The sequence below is a fragment of the Gavialis gangeticus genome, unplaced genomic scaffold, assembly GCF_001723915.1.
Source record: "Gavialis gangeticus isolate Ggan-Ray unplaced genomic scaffold, GavGan_comp1, whole genome shotgun sequence".
NCBI classification, from domain to species: domain Eukaryota; kingdom Metazoa; phylum Chordata; order Crocodylia; family Gavialidae; genus Gavialis; species Gavialis gangeticus.
Window position 1 is genome coordinate 92,716,747 of NW_017728992.1, and position 6,587 is coordinate 92,723,333.

The window sequence follows — 6,587 nt, forward strand, 5'->3', positions numbered from 1 at the left end:
TGCATTTTTATAGTGCTTTTCACCTCTCAAATTCTTTATAAAACATTAACTGTGATGAAAGTTCTGAAATTTAAGTTTTTAAGGTATGGGAAAGTTAGAAGAGATCAGCCTCCCATATTCAAAGTCCCTTAATGAGACCTTCCAAGACTGAAAATGAAATCTCTGTTTCATGAAATGAGGTACAAACAGTGATAATTGTTCAAAATGAGAAGTAACTTATTTTGTACAAATTCTATTACCAGATACTTATAAGCACAAATCGGTAACAAATTCTCATTCTCTGATTGCAGGCCTCTCCTGTCTAATGTCTCATAGATGGAATTCATGATAGAGTCCTTTATACTCAAGAGTTTGCTGAAAATAAGGCTTAGCTTTTAGCTGAAATCACAGGAGTTACACTAGGATGGACTTTAGCTCAATGTCTCTCTGGTTTATAGTGCAAAAGTGGCCATATACAAAGGTACCAATAGATGGATGGATGTGTTTGCTTGTCCTGTAAATCATCAATTGAAACAAATAGTTCCAGAAATAGATGCAATGGGTATTCCCCTATTACATATTAATTATATGCTGCTTATTTGTCACGGGCTCTGGCATGCTACTCAGCCAGGAAGCAATGGAGAAGACCATGACATGGATTGTTACCCAAAGCTAAGGAGAATCTAATAGATCATGGTCTCAGAACATTCTTATTGATGTAAGAAAGTACATCCAGATATTTTCTTCTGAACATTACTCAGGAGAGTCAACATTTCCATTATTTCATTTCCCAAGATTTCTAATGGGGAAGAAGACAATTTCAAATTTAGTTGAGACATTATAGGAGCCCCAATGATAGAAGCTGCCAAGGAGATGTGATGAACTGCTCTATTCCCTGCCTCTTGTAACCATACCCCACCTTCTTGGCCAAGAGGTCAGTACTGGACTCCATAAGTCCCTAGACTAGCAGAATACCTTGTAGGAACCAAGAGTTCTAGTTTTTTGTATGTCTTGTAGGAATACATTTCATTTTGGGCTGTCCTTCTACTCTCAAAGAACACATATTCTGGACTAAGTTTTCAGAAGCTGGTGTTATTCAAACTGGCCCATAGAAAGCAAGTTAAAGCTAGGACACATGGCATTGCTGAAAGTCAGAAATGAAACATGGGTGAGTGCAGACCAAGGTTCCAGAAAGATTTATGAAACTAGGTATATATGATTTAGTTTTATCTTTACACTTATGTTTAAATCATTACTACCACTGCTTCAGTTGCTGACAGCTTTTTGCCTACGAGTTGAATTTCCTAGTGTAGACAAGGCTCAGGAAGTGGAAATTTAATTGATTTTCAGCACTGCAGACACCTTTGACCTGTAACTCAAAGTATGACAGTTTGAAAGCATATTAAGGAACAGCTACTTCCCAATGGGAACTGTTCGATCAGCAGCTCCTCTCTTTGTTTTCTTTCCTGTCACTACCGAGACCAGAATGACATGGGGGTGCATGAGTGGTTTGAAGATGATCGTAGCAATGTAGATGTCTAAAACAGCCAGAAGGGCTGTTAGTGGGTTAGAAACAAGAATCTTAACCTTGAAATTATACCTCTTTTTAGCCAAAGATGGGGGTATGAAAACAACATTTTCTTTTATACCATCAAATAGAAATGATGACTTAATGGACTAGCAATTCCACCACGATCTGCTGGTTGTGAAAGCACACAAAATGCAGGGCCTGCAGAAAGCTTCTATTCTATTTAGCCTTAATATCTGCAGAGATAGAAAATTATACTGTGAAGCCAGGCACATCTATGATATCATATTTAACCTGTGGGAGACTTGCTTTACCAGAAGGGCTGTGCACATTATGTCAGAAATTATATGTTGAGCTAATGATATATTCGAAAAGAGATAATAAGCCTTCCAGGAATCCCTAAGTGTATTATTTGTTAATTTAGGAGGTATCGTGAGTGAGGCAGCAGAGTGACTGTACTGGGGGGCTAAAATGTAAATGCCAATGTCCGCTAGGGAAAACAAAGGTGCGCCTCCTGTTAGGTCTGAGATCCTTTCTTTATTTGGCATAGGGGACATCATAATTCAGAAAGCAGCCTCTGGCACGTGGAATGATTTTGCTGCCTCATCAATGAGACTTTTAGATTAAGAAATGTGAATGTTTTCATATTCCTGGAGGGATTATTATATCTTGTTTAATATTTCATATATTTGACATCAAATTACCAATTAAATGCTACTATTTATTAAACTGCCCTTCTGGCCATATGATTTGCTAGGTTCCTTGTAGAGGAACCTTAGTTTGTTTAATTAACCAGTAATTCAATTTAAATGTTATGATTTGGAACCTGAAAGGATATTCTGCTGACAGGGACTAGCCAATTCTGATCTATTTTTGAGACTTTAGAGGGTCATAAAATCAGAAATTTCAACAGGCTGGATGAGGAGAAATTTTTCTCCCTCCCCAACATAGAAAAATATCAAACAAAATTTATGTGAGGTGAATCTCTATGCAGTTTCCATGACCCATACAACTATTCAACTTACAAATAGCCAAGAAAAGCATTGCCCCTGGTCCTACTTAATTCTGCTATTAACAGGCAACAGGCTAGCCTAAATTATTAACATAGCTTAATGTGCTTTGCATAAACTTGAAGCCAGTACTTTTTAACCCTTTCCATGCACAGCATTCCCATTGACTTCAATGAAAGATCTCTAGACAAGGGTTTGCGGAATGAAGTTAGTTTTTTGTATAGTTGCAGTTCAGCTTTATCTCTTTGTTGAATAGCCAGCTGGCTTGTACATTGCAACCACTTTTGTGCAACATTTGTGATTGACAGGTGTGAGTGCAAAAGCTTTTCCTTTAAGGTCACCTGGCCACGAGAGCCACCCAAAATTTGGAGGGCATTGTTAAATTGTATCCTGTGTTTACAGTGATGAGCCTCAGATGACATGCATCTCTTAAATCAGTCCAAATCAGATAAGCAATTACGAACTTTTGGACTGTGGTGCCTGATGCTTCCCAGTGTCTTTTGCTTGTCTCCTTTTGCTCCTTTCCATTAATAAAAGAGAGGATTTCTCTGTACTTCCTAAATCATTATTTTTTTATATTGTCCTGGTTTCATTGGCTTATATTTTTACAAATCATTGCTTTTATCTGACGTTTACCTTTCCTTCCAGAGGATCCACATATATGGCTTCACTGGTGACCAAAAGGGATTGCAGAAACCACAAAGTAGTTTGAAGAAAGAGATATTTTGGATATAAAGAAGAGCAGAAGAAAAACAAGGTTTTTCTAAGCTTGCATAATATGTGACTGAATTTTTTTGGAGTCTTCGTTGGGTTGAGAAACCCAACTGTTTCTTATGCTTCTAATATGCATTCTTTATAAACAGACTGGGAAACTCAAATTCCCATTTAAAAAGTGGTAAGACACAGGCAGCAGCTCCATGGATTTCGGTGGGAACTAGACTGGGTTCCCAGTGAAGCCACCTCTAATGAATAAGGAATAATTAAATCTTCGTGTTTTGTCACAGCCCCTTTCAAAGGGCCTCTGAAATCAATGTGAGTCCTTCCACTCACTTGCCCTTCAAACCTTCCTATTCTCAACCTTTCAACTCCCAGCAAATTCAAACTGTGGTTGTGATTCTGTGATAGGGAAGTGAATAGAGAACACCACCCACCCAGTCACACGGGACAGTCTGTGTTTTTGGCTATCCTTACCTCATAAGGTTTGATAGCCTTTTTTCCCCCTTTCTGTTCTCTTTGTTTTTCTTTTCTCCTTGGAGGCATTAGTACTTTTTGTGCTGGTGAAGCTTTGTGTAGCTGATTCAACAGGACCTCTATTAATGACTAATGTGTTTTGAATGGATAGTTTGGAATAGAAAGGTTGAACTAACACCAGTCAATTAGTAGACATTGATTAAATCTTTTTGAATGTGGTTAGCAAAACAAAAGCAGAGATGTAAGTGAACACTTGAGTGCCTGTGGCAGCAGTGGTGCACCTGGGAGCCTCAGTGTCTGGGGTGCTGGGAGAAGTGGAAATAGCCAGGCCATGCTGCTGCTGTTTCCTTCCCCCTCACCACAAGGGCTGATGCCCCAGTCATTTCTCCTTCATTATGCTACTTAACAAAATACATATTCAAAAATTGCTTGGACCTGGACTAACATGTCCATGGACTGAACTCACATGTACAAAAGCTGAATGGTCACAACTTGACAGCTAAACTTCCTCATAGCTAGAAATATTCTGAATAGGCATCCAGAGAAAACATAAAGCATATTCAAATGTGGCAAAATTCAATGCTGCATTCAGTTTAGGCTTGGCATTGAAACAGAGTTAACGGAAATTTTAATAGCAATAAATCATGGTATTATTCAGTCAGGTCACATGCATTCATGAGATACAGGATTGCAAAGCACTATGCAAGCTTCTCAACTCCTTCCAAAATATACACACAAGGGGATTTTTTTAATGAGTTGATTCCACAGTTTTCTAAACATCTTTGTAACCTCATTTGTATGTGGACGGAATACATAAATCTTGTAAAGAATAAATTCTACTGCATTTCTGCTTCCCAAATGGAAGGAGGTGGAATGTGCTGAAAGAGGGATGGGACAGCTCTGCATAAAAATGTGTATGTGGGAGGGGGTTTCTCGTTTAAAGCACACTTGGCTGAATTAATTTACAGATGTGTGGGTATTATTCTACTGGTTTCCTCTTCCATTTTACCAGGGAAAGCCTGACTCTATTCACAAAACTACATATCAGTCTACTCAAGTTAGACTGTGTTTACATACTCAAACAATTTAGGATCTACTAACAACTTCTGTTGGACCCCTAAGGAAGTATACCTCCCCTGCTACCTGCTCAGACTCCTATACAATATATTTGGGGGAAGTGTAACTATAGTTACCACATGAAATCTGAAAACTGTTTGTGACAACCAAAAACAACAGTTACAATGATGCATGAGAATTGCCTCTCAAACCTTTCCCATTGGAAGTGTCACCAGAAAATTGGACTGCATAACTTTTTCATGCTTCTGACTGCTCAATGGGATCTCTGCCTGCTGCCTTTCCCCTTTAATTGCTAGGACATTTTTGTATCTTCTTCCTTCCTTTGCACATTTCTGTTTAGCCTACTTAATATCAAGAGCCATTTCTTTAGGATAGCTCTTGGGGGGGGGGGTGTGCATGTATTTACTATAAGCATTCTAACTGATGTTTTGAAACCTTTATATATACTTTTCTGTCATACATATTATTTTTTGCAATCTCTTTAATAAATATTGTTCTCATTAGTGATCATTATTTTATACCTTGGGGTATTTTGCACTTCTTGTGTCATATTGAATATATACGCATCATATATATTTTACTATATACTGAATTTTAATTGACTGTGTGGAGTATAGACAGAAGGGCCATTTTTATAATTAATTGTCGGAGTGACAGGTATTTCTACTTTGTGATTATTCTTATTGCTCTTATGGGAATCACCTGTTGGGGACAATACTAGTTAATATTTTTTATTTATGGTTACTCTAATATTATGGGGAGGAGAGGAAGATGTGCATGGTCACATGTGGTGCGTGGGTGTGCGCATGAGTGAGTGAGAAAGAGACAGAGGGACAGAGAATTCCCCTCTTTCAAAAGCAAAAAAGCCAAGAGGATAGCATAAAGAGATTTTTTGTTCATAGACTGAAGGGATTAATTAAAAAAACCCATCATATATTATTACTTGATAATGCCTTTAGTTGTTGTTGGAAACAATTTTTAATATTTACAGAGACTTCAATTTTGGTGCAGGCTGTCTTATGTATATTGTTGTGTGGGTAAATATTTTAATTGCTAAAGAGAGGCAATTTTCTTTATAAAGTATCTTAACAGCTAATAGCATGAATTATTTGCAATCTTCTCAACTGCCAGCAGGAAGATTAGGGAATAGAGGTCAGAAAAAGAAGGGGAGAAGTTTTCAATATCACTTCCAGTCCAGTTCAGGAAATATAAACAAACATATGTAGGGCAAGATTGTTTTTGCCCCTGTGTCCACCACTGGAAAGCAAGCAAACGTTTTGACGGCTGCTCACATTGTGAATCATTGTGATTCACTGTAAATCTCTTTCATAGGGGGGAAAAGAGGAGGTAAAGAAAAATATTTGAAGAAATATCTCTGAAATAAAATCTGAAAGCCAAAACTGAATACCCACCGATAAACTTATGATATCTGAATCTCAAGAAATTATATTTAATCTCCTACACAGTCTGCCATGATAAACTCAGTTTATGAGGCAGCATGATTTGCAGTCACCTATTCTATATCTCTTGCTATACTTCCTGCTCCACTGGAAACTGCCTTTTGACCAAGTGATATTTAATCATTTGAGTCTGAATGATTGATACTTTGTATGGTAGCATACTACTTTGCAAATGCAGAATCCTATTGACTTTTATGAAACTACTAACCCAGGGGTGGGCAAAATGCAGGCTGTGGGCTGGATGTGGCCTGCCAGGCCATTCTATTGGGCCCATGGGGCCCCTAAAAAATTTTGACAATTAATATTTATCTGCCCCTGGCTGCCTGTCATGTGGTCCTTGAT